Raw genomic sequence first — 15,766 nt, 5'->3', positions numbered from 1 at the left:
CAGGCAACATAAGAGATGTGGATAGGCAGCATTTCATTCCGAAGTTGGACTGTATTTTCTCTCGCTTCAGCTCAAATAATAATGTGGCTGCGTCATATTTCTTTGCATATTTCTGTTGAAGCTTGCGTCGATGCATGCTTCAAAATACGTACCAATGGAATATGCATTTGAGAAGTGCCTTACGTGCTCCGTTTCGCACACTTTGATTTGGACTCATACTCAGACCCTCCCGTGCGGTAGTCCGCATTTTGAGAACACCCAGGCAGTGTATCTATGACACGTACAGTTCTCTGAGCCACAAATAAAAACACACCCAGAATGCACTCACAGTCCACACAGCTATAATATGATATGCTGTAAATGAAGCACGCTAATGTTACTGTGGATATAGGCTAATCATTCATGGACCTGTTCACTATGGGTAATGCAGTTCATATGAACGTGTAAGCTTTATCGATGCACTGAGGCCTCATAATAATGAATGCAGTTCTGACTCACTATGAGAGCAGTAACTGTATACTGTGCCAGGGTTCGTCATGGCTACTTCGCTGGCTGCTTCCCCATGGGAATACATGCCTGGAATGAGTCACACGCTGAGAGGTATCCCACAATGACCTGCAATGCGAGTGAGCGCCACGGAAGTGGTTCCATTCACGCTCACTTCCTGTTGTTTTCATGCAGTACCACTTTAGAACTCTGATGTTTTTATAAACACAATGGAAGAAGGATACTAACATATGCACATGAATCTGCACCTTAGTTTTACACTTATGATGTGCATACACACACAATACAAACAGACAGAAAGACACGCAGGGTCAAGAAAAAAAACATAGGAAACAAGCATATAAACTGTACAGCCAAACCAGACACATCCATTTAACCTGTCCTCACTCTCCCTAATGTACATCACTTTGTCCAACTACACCTGCACTGCATGACCCCACAAAACAGATGGCGCCAAAGACAGCCTGAGACAACACGATGGTAAATGTACCATTCTGGGTCAAAGTTGCCCATTGGCACAGACCTAGGATCAGCTCATCTTCTCTGAATCCTCACCTTAGCTACACTTGTTTTTAACCATTTCATGTTGAGTTTGATTCATTTCATGAACTGAGTTCAAATGGAAATGATCTCAACCCCATCTGTGACTGCATCCATCCAAGTGAAGATTGGCAGGACAATTTGAAATTCAATATAAGATGCTACTGTATGCTTTGATATAAACTAACGTAGCAGCCGTAAAAGAAGACGCCTGAGTGGAGTTCCCACATCTGGTTTTCTGCGAAAAAAGAAGCTAGGTTGAATTAGCTATATCCCTGAAAACTGGATGCATCTGGTTATTGGCAACTCCGCTAAGCCTAGCTTTGACACATCCTGGGTGTATCACTTTGATCACTTGATTTGAGGTGAATATACTGTATGCAAAGGCCAGGGGGGCACAGTTCTTGTCCTCAGTGGCTGCAGTCCTGCTTCTTTTCATCTCTCCCTGTACTGGCACTGAATTTATCAATTAAATGCACTGATTTCCCAACGAATGCACACACATGAAGGATTTTGGTTTTGACATTGAGCAGAGTCATGACAAAATCATGTTGTATTGAGCACGCCTGGTTACACATCCACCATAGTTGCTGTGACGTTCTGAGCCAGCACAGTATGGTTTGAGTCTGCATGATATTGTGAAAGGGTAATAGTTTCCTCTTCCCAGGTCTTAAATCAGTGTCAGGTGAACAGGATAGAACATGAACCAGCAGACACTTTGGCCCTTGAAGACTGGAGCTGTGACACTGGCTGTAGGCATAACATAAACTCACTCATAACATCTGAAATAATGGTATGATGTCAATGATCAGCTGCATAGCGCATGGAGTGAGCATTATGCTGTACTCCCCAGTGCATTACCAGCCACAAAGTGATGCTACAATGGGTAGCCTATACCACCTACAGAGAAGTATCATATTTTATAGCCTACTCTCAATATTGACAGGTGAATTGAACACATCCTACTATATTACCTACTGTAGTCGACAAGGCAAGCTAGCCTACATCAATTAATTAGCATGTCAACACGCTACGCTTCTCTCGTGCTGTCGAGGCCACAGGCGCATTGCTTTGCGCACATTACTGAGGACCGCACTGAACAGTATGCGATCATTGCTCGCTATTGGGTTAGGCTACTCTGGGAATTCCCTACGTCAATTCTTAATGCAAATCTCCTTGACAAGACGCAGGCTATAAATCAACCAATTTCACTTAATTGAAAGTGATGACATGCACAACATGACACTGTATTCACATGTAACGGTTTGGCTGTACTAACAGATTTAAATTCCTTCGGTCACCATCCTAAACGATAATAAAATGCCACATGAAATATTGACCACGGGTGTACCCATGGGTAGCGTACCCATTGCTTACCTTTTGCAAAGATGTGCGATAAAACAGACGCACACAAATTAAACGCGAGCACAGCCTTTATCCACAGTTATGGTGTGGATATCACGATGGTTTTGTTACCTCTCTGTGCAGTCTCAGATTTATGGACAAGCGGGATACCACTTTAGGGGACCCAAGTCCAGGCCAAATATGTAGAGGCAGCCTGGGTGTGAGTCATGTATAGCGTCAGTATCTCTCCTCCGGTGAAATTTTCAGGCTGCGGAGGCTGGACGGCCTTCTTGTAGCAGGCTGTCAGTGTCTAAAGGTGCGCGCTAGAAACACAATTTCCTCTTATTATAACGACCACAACGTTCGTTTTGTCGCCTTTTCAATGTATAGCCTTCTATGGTTTTGCATCGCAATGCGTATTCCACACACTCAGCCATACTGTCCGAATCATCTTCCCTGCCAGCAAATGCTCAAATCCGAACGCCCTATCCGTAAGCAACACAGGTTTGAAGCCGAACTTACAGAGTAAGATGGCAAATGTAGCCTACCTAATTATTGCAGTTAGCCTATGAGTCGTTTGTCTAACAGGGGTCATTATGGAATTATTCATAATATACCTGATGCGTAAGCCGTGCCTCCTCTGTTGAAATGGGCGGTGACTTTAAGGAGATAGACCCAGCCTGCAGAGCTGTGTATGGCGGCTGGCTGTGCAACCTGGTCTCAGAGTATTTTGTAGTATTCTGTACGTAAATCAGGGACCCTCCATACTAATGTTTATAGATCAAGGATTTACGTTTACTATGTTACATCTAGTATATGAGACCAGGCTGGTGTGTTGGAACGCGTGCATGCACGTGTCATATAGGCAGTGGCGATTTTCGCATGTAAATCTTAGTGGGGCAAACTAAAAAATACATTTTTAGATGCATGCCAGCAAACCCACTGCACAACACTAAACAATACATTAATTGCACTATAACGGTGACAAACGGTGCCCACACAGTCCCAACACCTTACCACTGCTATACCTGTTAATTCAGCCTAATTTACTGCCTTTAAAAAAACATAGCTGATATGGCTGACTTGCTTAAACAAATGTGGTTCCTACTGATAATTGAGATGTACAAACTATGACATAAGGGGACGATGAGCAGATAATAGACAATCTGTAATTTCGTGACATTAATGAGCGAGCTAGGATGGGGGTAGTCAATATAACTATTTGATCAGCTCTTTTGAAATGTACAGCAACATAATTCAGAACATCGGCTGTTCTTACAGTATTCTTCCTGTACTTCAAGTCAGAACAATAGGATAAATAAAGGGGGCATATAAGCAGACAATTTATGCAGCGGCAATCAATACATTTTTGGACTCACCTTGTTGTGCTGTGCTCACTTGAAGCTGGTGCGGCAGTCCTTTGTGGGCCATTTTTTCAGAAAACTTTGTCATCAAAGTCTGGCATTCTCTAGATTTATCGTGCTTTCAAAATAACTGAGAACTCTGAGAAAAAACAAGGTCGTCAGTGATCTTCATGTCAGAGCTCTAGAAAGAGGCCCGAGTTCCCGACTTGCAATTCTGAGTTGGATGACCGTTCAAAACCTATTTTCCCAGTTGGAGCTTGTGAAATCACTAAAATCAGATTTCCCAGTTCTGAGTTTCCAGTTGTTTTGAGCACGGCAGAAGTCATGCTGAATTGACACCATGGCCAATGTTGAATGTTTATACGTTTAAGCTTGGAAAAGAGACCCTTAAACACAGACTTGGGACCACACACCCACTCCACTGAATAGCAGGCAAGTGATTGCTATCCAATGCTTGCAGTTAGCCGCTGACTTCTTCCAAAGCACTCATTGATCAATTAGCAATTTCCAAGTTGTTGTGTAATGTTAATGTCCAATGGCCAATGAGCACCGACATGTTTTATCTGTAAATTCTCTTCAATATTTCTAATGTGACAAGGATTAAAAAGGATTTGCCAGTAGATTGTAGACTTTGCTAGCTGAGATTTTGAAAGTATGGTGTTGACATGATCAGTCCAATCAAAGCTGATATAAGATATAACATGATTTGAAGTAATTTTATCTGTGACCAATGACCTTGAGCTTTCTTGGATGGGCACTTCTAATGCACAGTTCCAGTCAAAAGTGTGGACACACCTTCTCATTCCAGGGTTTTCTTAATTTTACTATGTTCTACATTGTAGAATAATAGTGAAGACATCAAAACTATGAGGTGGTGATGATGGGACTGGCTTCCTTACATTTACATTTACATTTAAGTCATTTAGCAGACGCTCTTATCTTGAGCGACTTACAAATTGGTGGATTCACCTTATGATATCCAGTGGAACAACCACTTTACAATAGTGCATCTAAATCTTTTAAGGGGGGGGGGTTAGAAGGATTACTTTATCCTATCCTAGGTATTCCTTAAAGAGGTGGGGTTTCAGGTGTCTCCGGAAGGTGGTGATTGACTCCGCTGTCCTGGCGTCGTGAGGGAGCTTGTTCCACCATTGGGGTGCCAGAGCAGCGAACAGTTTTGACTGGGCTGAGCGGGAACTGTGCTTCCTCAGAGGTAGGGAGGCGAGCAGGCCAGAGGTGGATGAACACAGTGCCCTTGTTTGGGTGTAGGGCCTGATCAGAGCCTGAAGGTACGGAGGTGCCGTTCCCCTCACAGCTCCGTAGGCAAGCACCATGGTCTTGTAGCGGATGCGAGCTTCAACAGGAAGCCAGTGGAGAGAGCGGAGGAGCGGGGTGACGTGAGAGAACTTGGGAAGGTTGAACACCAGACGGGCTGCGGCGTTCTGGATGAGTTGTAGGGGTTTAATGGCACAGGCAGGGAGCCCAGCCAACAGCGAGTTGCAGTAATCCAGACGGGAGATGACAAGTGCCTGGATTGGGACCTGCGCCGCTTCCTGTGTGAGGCAGGGTCGTACTCTGCGAATGTTGTAGAGCATGAACCTACAGGATCGGGTCACCGCCTTGATGTTAGTAGAGAACGACAGGGTGTTGTCCAGGGTCACGCCAAGGTTCTTAGCACTCTGGGAGGAGGACACAATGGAGTTGTCAACCGTGATGGCGAGATCATGGAACGGGCAGTCCTTCCCCGGGAGGAAGAGCAGCTCCGTCTTGCCGAGGTTCAGCTGGAGGTGGTGATCCGTCACCCACACTGATATGTCTGCCAGACATGCAGAGATGCGATTCGCCACCTGGTTATCAGAAGGGGGAAAGGAGAAGATTAATTGTGTGTCGTCTGCATAGCAATGATAGGAGAGACCATGTGAGGATATGACAGAGCCAAGTGACTTGGTGTATAGCGAGAATAGGAGAGGGCCTAGAACAGAGCCCTGGGGGACACCAGTGGTGAGAGCACGTGGTGCGGAGACAGATTCTCGCCACGCCACCTGGTAGGAGCGCCGGAGATGCCCAACTCGGAGAGGGTGGAGAGGAGGATCTGATGGTTCACCGTATCAAAGGCAGCAGATAGGTCTAGGAGGATGAGAGCAGAGGAGAGAGAGAGTTAGCTTTAGCAGTGCGGAGAGCCTCCGTGACACAGAGAAGAGCAGTCTCAGTTGAATGACCAGTCTTGAAACCTGACTGATTTGGATCAAGAAGGTCATTCTGAGAGAGATAGCAGGAGAGCTGGCCAAGGACGGCACGTTCAAGAGTTTTGGAGAGAAAAGAAAGAAGGGATACTGGTCTGTAGTTGTTGACTTCGGAGGGATCGAGTGTAGGTTTTTTCAGAAGGGGTGCAACTCTCGCTCTCTTGAAGACGGAAGGGACGTAGCCAGCGGTCAAGGATGAGTTGATGAGCGAGGTGAGGTAAGGGAGAAGGTCTCCGGAAATGGTCTGGAGAAGAGAGGAGGGGATAGGGTCAAGCGGGCAGGTTGTTGGGCGGCCGGCCGTCACAAGACGCGAGATTTCATCTGGAGAGAGAGGGGAGAAAGAGGTCAAAGCACAGGGTAGGGCAGTGTGAGCAGGACCAGCGGTGTCGTTTGACTTAGCAAACGAGGATCGGATGTCGTCAACCTTCTTTTCAAAATGGTTGACGAAGTCATCCGCAGAGAGGGAGGAGGGGGGAGGGGGAGGAGGATTCAGGAGGGAGGAGAAGGTGGCAAAGAGCTTCCTAGGGTTAGAGGCAGATGCTTGGAATTTAGAGTGGTAGAAAGTGGCTTTAGCAGCAGAGACAGAGGAGGAAAATGTAGAGAGGAGGGAGTGAAAGGACGCCAGGTCCGCAGGGAGGCGAGTTTTCCTCCATTTGCGCTCGGCTGCCCGGAGCCCTGTTCTGTGAGCTCGCAATGAGTCGTCGAGCCACGGAGCAGGAGGGGAGGACCGAGCCGGCCTGGAGGATAGGGGACATAGAGAATCAAAGGATGCAGAAAGGGAGGAGAGGAGGGTTGAGGAGGCAGAATCAGGGGATAGGTTGGAGAAGGTTTGAGCAGAGGGAAGAGATGATAGGATGGAAGAGGAGAGAGTAGCGGGAGAGAGAGAGCGAAGGTTGGGACGGCGCAATACCATCCGAGTAGGGGCAGAGTGAGAAGTGTTGGATGAGAGCGAGAGGGAAAAGGATACAAGGTAGTGGTCGGAGACTTGGAGGGGAGTTGCAATGAGATTAGTGGACGACCAGCATCTAGTAAAGATGAGGTCAAGCGTATTGCCTGCCTTGTGAGTAGGGGGGGAAGGTGAGAGGGTGAGGTCAAAAGAGGAGAGGAGTGGAAAGAAGGAGGCAGAGAGGAATGAGTCAAAGGTAGACGTGGGGAGGTTAAAGTCACCCAGAACTGTGAGAGGTGAGCCATCCTCAGGAAAGGAACTTATCAAGACGTCAAGCTCATTGATGAACTCTCCAAGGGAACCTGGAGGGCGATAAATGATAAGGATGTTAAGCTTGAAAGGGCTGGTAACTGTGACAGCATGGAATTCAAATGAGGAGATAGACAGATGGGTCAGGGGAGAAAGAGAGAATGTCCACTTGGGAGAGATGAGGATTCCAGTGCCACCACCCCGCTGGCCAGATGCTCTCGGGGTATGCGAGAACACGTGGGCAGACGAGGAGAGAGCAGTAGGAGTAGCAGTGTTATCTGTGGTAATCCAAGTTTCCGTCAGTGCCAAGAAGTCGAGGTGCTGGAGGGTAGCATAGGCTGAGATGAACTCTGCCTTGTTGGCCGCAGACCGGCAGTTCCAGAGGCTGCCGGAGACCTGGAACTCCACGTGGGTCATGCGCGCTGGGACCACCAGGTTAGAGTGGCAGCGGCCACGCGGTGTGAAGCGTTTGTGTGGCCTCTCTCACATCAAAACATACCTGCAAACGAGTGACAGATGGATAGAGAGAGAGCATGATTTAGCCTTGTTTTTTTATTGTAACACGGTCAGTCATCTTAAATCAGGAGGTGAAATGCAAAACTGACCTTGGGATTACTACATTGCTGGCTGTATTTCAATGTAAAGTATCTCTTTAATAATACTTCCTGTTGACCCGACCAAGTGATATCTCACCTATGATCAAATCAAATCAAATGTATTTATATAGCCCTTCTTACATCAGCTGATATCACAAAGTGCTGTACAGAAACCCAGCCTAAACCCCAAACAGCAAGCAATGCAGGTGTAGAAGCACGGTGGCTAGGAAAAACTCCCTAGAAAGGCCAAAACCTAGGAAGAAACCTAGAGAGGAACCAGGCTATGAGGGGTGGCCAGTCCTCTTCTGGCTGTGCCGGGTGGAGATTATAACAGCACATGGCCTAGATGTTCAAATGTTCATAAATGACCAGCATTGTCAAATAATAATAATCATAGTAGTTGTCGATGGTGCAACAAGTCAGTAACACAAGAGTAAGTGTCAGTTGGCTTTTTCATAGCCGATCTTTGAGAGTATCTCTACCGCTCCTGCTGTCTCTAGAGAGTTGAAAACAGCAGGTCTGGGACAGGTAGCACATCCGGTGAATAGGTCAGGGTTGCAGCAGGTCTGGGACAACAGGTCTGGGACAGGTAGCACGTGAACAGGTCAGGATGAACAGGTCAGGGTTCCATAGCTGCAGGCAGAACAGTTGGAACTGGAGCAGCAGCATGGCCAGGTGAACTGGGGACAGCAAGGAGTCATCAAGCCAGGTAGTCCTGAGGCATGGTCCTAGGGCTCAGGTCCTCCGAGAGAGAAAGAAAGAAAGAGAAAGAGAGAATTAGAGAGAGCATATTTAAATTCACACAGGACACCGGAAAAGACAAGAGAAATACTCCAGATGTGACAGAATGACCCTAGCCCCCCGACACATAAACTACTGCAGCATAAATACTGGAGGCTGAGACAGGAGGGGTCAGGAGACACTGTGGCCCCATCCGAGGAAACCCCCGGACAGGGCCAAACAGGTAGGATATAACCCTACCCATTTTGCCAAAGCACAGCCTCCACACCACTGGAGGGATATCTCCAACCACCAACATACCATCCCGGGACAAGGCCGAGTATAGCCCACAAAGATCTCCGCCACGGCACAGCCCAAGGGGGGGGCGCCAACCCAGACAGGAAGACCACGTCAGTGACTCAACCCACTCAAGTGACGCACCCCTCCCAGGGACGGCATGGAAGAACACCAGTAAGCCAGTGACTCAGCCCCCGTAATAGGGTGTAGAGGGAGAGAATCCCAGTGGAAAGAGGGGAAACCGGCCAGGCAGAGACAGCAAGGGCGGTTCGTTGCTCCAGCCTTTCCGTTCACCTTCACACCCCTGGGCCAGACTACACTTAATCATAGGACCTACTGAAGAGATATGTCTTCAGTAAAGACTTAAAGGTTGAGACTGAGTCTGCGTCTCTCACATGGGTAGGGAGACTATCCCATAAAAATGGAGCTCTATAGGAGAAAGCCCTGCCTCCAGCTGTTTGCTTAGAAATTCTAGGAACAATTAGGAGGCCCGCGTCTTGTGACCGTAGCGTACGTGTAGGTATGTACGGCAGGACCAAATCGGAAAGATAGGCCCTTGCCTTAACAGGAAGCCAGTGTAGGGAGGCTAGCACTGGAGTAATATGATCAAATTTTTTGGTTCTAGTCAGGATTCTAGCAGCCGTATTTAGCACTAACTGAAGTTTATTTAGTGCTTTATCCGGGTAGCCGGAAAGTAGAGCATTGCAGTAGTCCAACCTAGAAGTAACAAAGACATGGATACATTTTTCTGCGTCATTTTTGGACAGAAAGTTTCTGATGTTTTCGAATGACATCCCCAAGAGGTAAAATATATAGTGAAAACAATAGTGGTCCTAAAACGGAACCTTGAGGAACACCGACATTTACAGTTGATTTGTCAGGACAAACCATTCACAGAGACAAACTGATATCTTTCCGACAGATAAGACCTAAACCAGGCCAGAACTTGTCCATGTAGACCAGTCCTTCTCAAATAGTGGGGCGCCCCCCTGGGGGGGCTCGGAGCGATGCCAGGGGGGGGTGCGTGAACCCGGGGAACATGCTTTTTCTTGCCGCGGGGAGTATTTTTTTTTTTTAACCAAACAAGAGCACACAGCACAGAGCAGGAGATATGAAGTGCAGATAACAAACCCTTAAGAGACACCATGGAAAAATATTTAACATGGATGAAAAGAAAGGCGGAGAGAGATGGAGATAATGAGACAAACGTAAGTCTCCCGAAAGCTAAGACGAGGAAATATGACGAAGCCTATGTAGCGCTTGGCTTCACTGTGACTACGGTGGGAGACGAGGAAAGACTGGTATGTTTACTGTGTCTAAAAATGTTGGCAGCGGACAGCATTAAGCCAAATAAATGAAGACGTCACTTAAAGACATTACACCCCAATCACGCTGATAAGCCGCTTGAGTTTTTTCAGCGAAAACGTGCCGAATATTGTCAACAATCGTCCCGCTTTGTGAATGCTTCTTCAGTAAACCAGCGAGCACTGTTAGCATCATATAAGGTGGCGTACCAAATTGCTCAGTGCAAAAAACCCCACTCCATAGCAGAGGAGCTGATACTGCCTGCAGCATTAGACATGGTCTCTGTCATGCTGGATGACGCAAGTGCTGCAAAAATAAAAACTATCCCTCTGTCCAATGACACTGTCGCCAGACGTATAAATGACATTGCTAACGATCTTAAAGAACAGCTGGTAGATAAACTCAAAGACAAACGTTTTGCCTTACAGTTCGATGAGGCAACTGACAGCAACAAAGACTGTTTGTTTATCGCTTATGTATGTTTTGACATGACAAACTCCCTGTGTGAGGATCTACTTTTTTGTAAATATGTCAGAGACAGAGCCACAGCTGAAGAGCTATTCAAAATGCTGGACTGCTTCCTGACTGAGAATGGGCTAAAGTGGGAGAACTGCATTGGTGTTTGCAGTGATGGTGCACAGACCATGGCAGGGATGAGAAAAGGACTTCGGGCACTCATCACCTAATGCTGAGTGGACACACTGTGTTATACACAGAGAAGCACTGGCATCAAGGCACCTTTCCTCTGAATTAAGTAAGGCTATGACTGACATTGTAGGTGTAGTCAATTTTATAAAGACCAGACCACTAAAAACAAGAGTCTTCTCTGCTATCTGTGAGGAGATGGGAGCTGAACATCAAGCTGTGCTGTTTCACAGTGAAGCAAGGTGGCTGTCACGAGGAAAAGTCTTGTCCTGAGGTTTTGAGCTCAGAGAGCAGATAAGAATGTTTTTGGAGCAGGAGCACAAGTATGACATCACAGAAAAATTTAGTGATGAGAACTTCCTGGCAAAACTGGCCTACCTGAGTGACATATTTGGAAAGCTAGATGAACTAAATCTACAGCTTCAAGGGAAAGATAAACACCTCCCTCAGGTCACAGACAAGATCAGCTCTTTCACTCGAAAGCTTGCAATGTGGGGCAGGCGACTTGATGAAGGAAATACTGATTCATTCGAGAACCTGCATGAATTTGTTGACACTACTGACTATGATGCCACCTCAGTGAATCCATATATTAAGGAGCATATTTCATCACTGATGGGATTCTTTAAAAAGTACTTCCCTGAAAACAGTTCCCAATATGACTGGGTGAGAGATCCTTTCAATACACCAGCTCCAACTGGTTTCAGCTCTATAGAGGAGGACCAGTTCATTGATATGACGTCTGACTCCACATGAGTGTAGAGAGGCTGAGTGTAGAGAGGCAGTATCCACTCTTAGGGCAGAGGGCCATGGGCATTCTTCTTCCTTTTGCAACATCTTATCTTTGTGAGACTGGCTTCTCTGCTGTTGCTGCACTGAAGACCAAGTACAGGTCCCAGCTAAACATTGAGCAGGAGCTGAGAGTTGCAGTATCATGCTTCAAACCCCGCTTCGAAAAGCTGTGCTCTGCAAAACGTGCTCATTGACTTCCTCATTTTGATTAAAAGAAATCAGCACAAATTGTTTTATTCATTTTTGTTTTATAGGTCAAAATGTTTCATATATTGTGCTCCTGAGTTAATGTTGCTGATCAATTTGAATTTATTATTATTTATTGATTATATTTAATTTTATTTTTCAGTATCAAATGGTCAAAAAATGTTTACAGTTTAAATAAGGGTTGAATTTTTTTTAAATTTCAGGCAAATTGATGCACTTCAAGTCTTTTCTGTTACAAACTAAAAAAAACTATGTTAATAAAGTTATTCTTTGTTGTAAGTTGATCTATATTTCTTTCTTTTTTCTTTTTCTTTAATGTTAATAAGGATACAATGTTATGCAGAGGTGTACTTATAACAATTTTATAGACAAATGATATTATTTACAGTCGCGGCGGAGAGTTGGGGGGGCGCGAAATGTTTACTTCTTCCTAGGGGGGCGTAACAGAAATAATTGAGAAGCACTGATGTAGACCAATTTGGGTTTCCAATCTCTCCAAAAGAATGTGGTGATCGATGGTATCAAAAGCAGCACTAAGATCTAGGAGCACGAGGCTTTATTACTGCCACTTTTAGTGAGTTTGGTACACATCCGGTGGATAGAGAGCCGTTTATTATGTTCAACATAGGAGGGCCAAGCACAGAAAGCAGCTCTTTCAGTAGTTTAGTTGGAATAGGGTCCAGTATGCAGCTTGAAGGTTTAGAGGCCATGATTATTTTCATCATTGTGTCAAGAGATATAGTACTAAAACACTTTAGTGTCTCCCTTGATCCTAGGTCCTGGCAGGGTTGTGCAGACTCAGGACAACGGAGCTTTGGAGGAATACGCAGATTTAAAGAGGAGTCCGGAATTTGCTTTCTAATGATCATGATCTTTTCCTCAAAGAAGTTCATGAATTCATCACTGCTGAAGTGAGAGCCATCCTCTCCTGGGGAATGCTGCTTTTTAGTTAACTTTGCGACAGTATCAAAAAGAAATTTCGGATTGTTCTTATTTTCCTCAATTATGTTGGAAAAATAGGATGATCGAGCAGCAGTGAGGGCTCTTCGATACTGTCTTTCCAAGCTAGTCGGAAGACTTCCAGTTTGGCGTGGCACCATTTCTGTTCCAATTCTCTGGAAGCTTGCTTCAGAGCTCGTGTATTTTCTGTATACCAGGGAGCTAGTTTCTTATGACAAATGTTTTTAGTTTTTAGGGGTGCAACTGCATCTAGGGTATTGCGCAAGGTTAAATTGAGTTCCTCGGTTAGGTGGTTAACTGATTTTTGTCCTCTGACGTCCTTGGGTAGGCAGAGGGAGTCTGGAAGGGCATCAAGGAATCTTTGGGTTGTCTGAGAATTTATAGCACGACTTTTAATGCTTCTTGGTTGGGGTCTGAGCAGATTATTTGTTGCGATTGCGAACGTAATAAAATGGTGGTCTGATAGTCCAGGATTATGAGGAAAAACATTAAGATACACAACATTTATTCCATGGGACAAAACTAGGTCCAGAGTATGACTGTGGCAGTGAGTAGGTCCAGAGACATGTTGGACAAAACCCACTGAGTTGATGATGGCTCCGAAAGCCTTTTGGAGTGGGTCTGTGGACTTTTCCATGTGAATGTTAAAGTCACCAAAAATGAGAATATTATCTGCGATGACTATAAGGTCCGATAGGAATTCAGGGAACTCAGTGAGGAACGCTGCATATGGCCCAGGAGGCCTGTAAACAGTAGCTATAAAAAGTGATTGAGTAGGCTGCATAGATTTCATGACTAGAAACTCAAAAGACGAAAACGTCGTTGTTGTTTTTTTGGGGGTAAATTTAAATTTGCTATCATAAATGTTAGCAACACCTCCGCCTTTGCGGGATGTGCGGGGGATATGGTCACTAGTGTAACCAGGGGGTGAGGCCTCATTTAACACAGTAAATTCATCAGGCTTAAGCCATGTTTCAGTCAGGCCAATCACATCAAGATTATTATCAGTGATTAGTTCATTGACTATAACTGCCTTGGAAGTGAGGGATCTAACATTAAGTAGTTCTATTTTGAGATGTGAGGTATCACAATCTCTTTCAATAATGGCAGGAATGGAGGAGGTATTTATACTAGTGAGATTGCTAAAGCGAACACCGCCATATTTAATTTTGCCCAACCTAGATCGAGGCACAGACACGGTCTCAATGGGGATAGCTGAGCTGACTACACTGACTGTGCTAGTGGCAGACTCCACTAAGCTGGCAGGCTGGCTAACAGCCTGCTGCCTGGCCTGCACCCTATTTCATTGTGGAGCTAGAGGAGTTAGAGCCCTGTCTATGTTCGTAGATAAGATGAGAGCACCCCTCCAGCAGGGGCGACAATCTGATATCAACTTTGGAGGGGACAATTACATGAGATTTTCTCAAGAGCAATTCCTGAGGGGGACACCAAAAGTAGTGCTGTAACACATAGCCTACATTGTAATATGGTAAATGTATATTGAGGAACCAAAGAAATAAGGTGTTTGCCGTACTCCTAACTACCGGTACCCAAAACTACACAACTAATCACAACAGCAATACCATTGCCTTTAACAAATCTTAGTTCAGTCACCAGTTTAAGTTGAGAGTGGGGGTATCCATGGCATTTTCCAATTATGTTCCTATTTTACAAGTCAACAAAAATTGAGAACCTTTCATAATGTTGCCAAACAAAGACTCAACAAACTTACCTGAGACTCTCTGTCTCTGCCAGTCTGTCCCTGCATATCTGTCCCCAACTCTGCTGTCTGTGTGCCATCTGTTGCCTGCCCTGCCTAATGACATCATTGTGAAACATTTCCATTAGAATGTGAAACGGATTAAAATGACAAGAGTTGACAGCTGTATGAGTTCACCATTTACACAACATATGCTGCAACCTTTTGTAATTTTAATAGTTTGTTTCATATTGGCTGGCTCCCAACAATAGCTGAATCTGCAAAGCTAGCGAGCACCAATTCAGTTTCAGTGGTGTTTGCTGTAATCTTTGCTACCCGGGTTAAATAAAGGTGAAATAAAATAAATAAATAAAAGTTCACTTGCGACAATTTAGCTTTTGCAACGAGACCATTAAATATATTTAAGACAATGGTAGAAGAGAGTGTAGTTCTGTTCAGTTTGGATTTCAGTTTATCGCTAACCTTATCACAGGGACTTTGAAGCACTAACTTACATCATCTGCATGCTGATTCCATCTTTGACGACGCCACATAAATGGAATAGGTACTAGCTAGCTTAATAGTTAATATTTGCGCGCTAGCTCTGCATATTCAGCTAGTGTGTGTGCGCGATTGACTGGATTAACCTCACGTCAGTTACGTGCATTGAGTGCCTTTCAGACAGTAGATACGACCTCTCTGTTACCTAGCAAGCTAAGGAACTGGCAGTGGATCAAACCATTGTGAGGCAAAGGGTGGGGGGGTAGCAATCTTTTGAAACTTAAAAACGTGCTATTAAGTGTCTATAATCAGCACAATTGCTTTCATTGCGTATTATTAATATTATTTAAATTACATAGTTATGTTTCAGTGATATATTGGGGGGGACAAATCATATTTTTCCCAGGATGGGGGGGTCGTGTCCCCCCGGTCCCCCCCGGGATTTCTGCCCCTGCCCTCCAGCTAGGATGGAGTCCGTCACTCCTCAACAGGCCAGGCTTGGTCCTGTTTGTGGGTGAGTCCCAGAAAGAGGGCCAATTATCTACAAATTCTATCTTTTGGGAGGGGCAGAAAACAGTTTTCAACCAGCGATTGAGTTGTGAGACTCTGTTGTAGAGCTCATCACTCCCCCTAACTGGTAGGGGGCCAGAGACAATTAATCGATGCCGACACATCTTTTTAGCTGATTTACACGCTGAAGCTATGTTGCGCTTGGTGACCTCTGACTGTTTCATCCTAACATCGTTGGTGCCGACATGGATAACAATATCTCTATACTCTCTACACTCGCCAGTTTTAGCTTTAGCCAGCACCGTCTTTAGATTAGCCTTAACATCGGTAGCCCTGCCCCC

The 15,766-nt window shown here is 45.3% G+C and overlaps 1 protein-coding gene across 4 annotated transcripts in view; it reads right to left on the bottom strand.

Moving 5' to 3' along the window:
• The window catches only part of hecw2a (HECT, C2 and WW domain containing E3 ubiquitin protein ligase 2a), a 48,983-nt gene extending 44,967 nt beyond the window's left edge, over window positions 1–4,016 (bottom strand). For 2 of the 4 annotated variants that reach the window (XM_014163920.2, XM_045704427.1), the window contains exon 1: window positions 2,425–2,995. The gene's annotated coding sequence lies outside the window, so the exon portion shown is untranslated. The other 2 variants (XM_014163921.2, XM_014163918.2) reach the window with 2 other exon arrangements.
• Window positions 4,017–15,766: the final 11,750 nt, after the last annotated feature.

This window comes from Salmo salar, chromosome ssa21 (assembly GCF_905237065.1).
Source record: "Salmo salar chromosome ssa21, Ssal_v3.1, whole genome shotgun sequence".
Classification (NCBI taxonomy): domain Eukaryota; kingdom Metazoa; phylum Chordata; class Actinopteri; order Salmoniformes; family Salmonidae; genus Salmo; species Salmo salar.
This window is presented reverse-complemented; position numbering and strand designations above follow the sequence as displayed.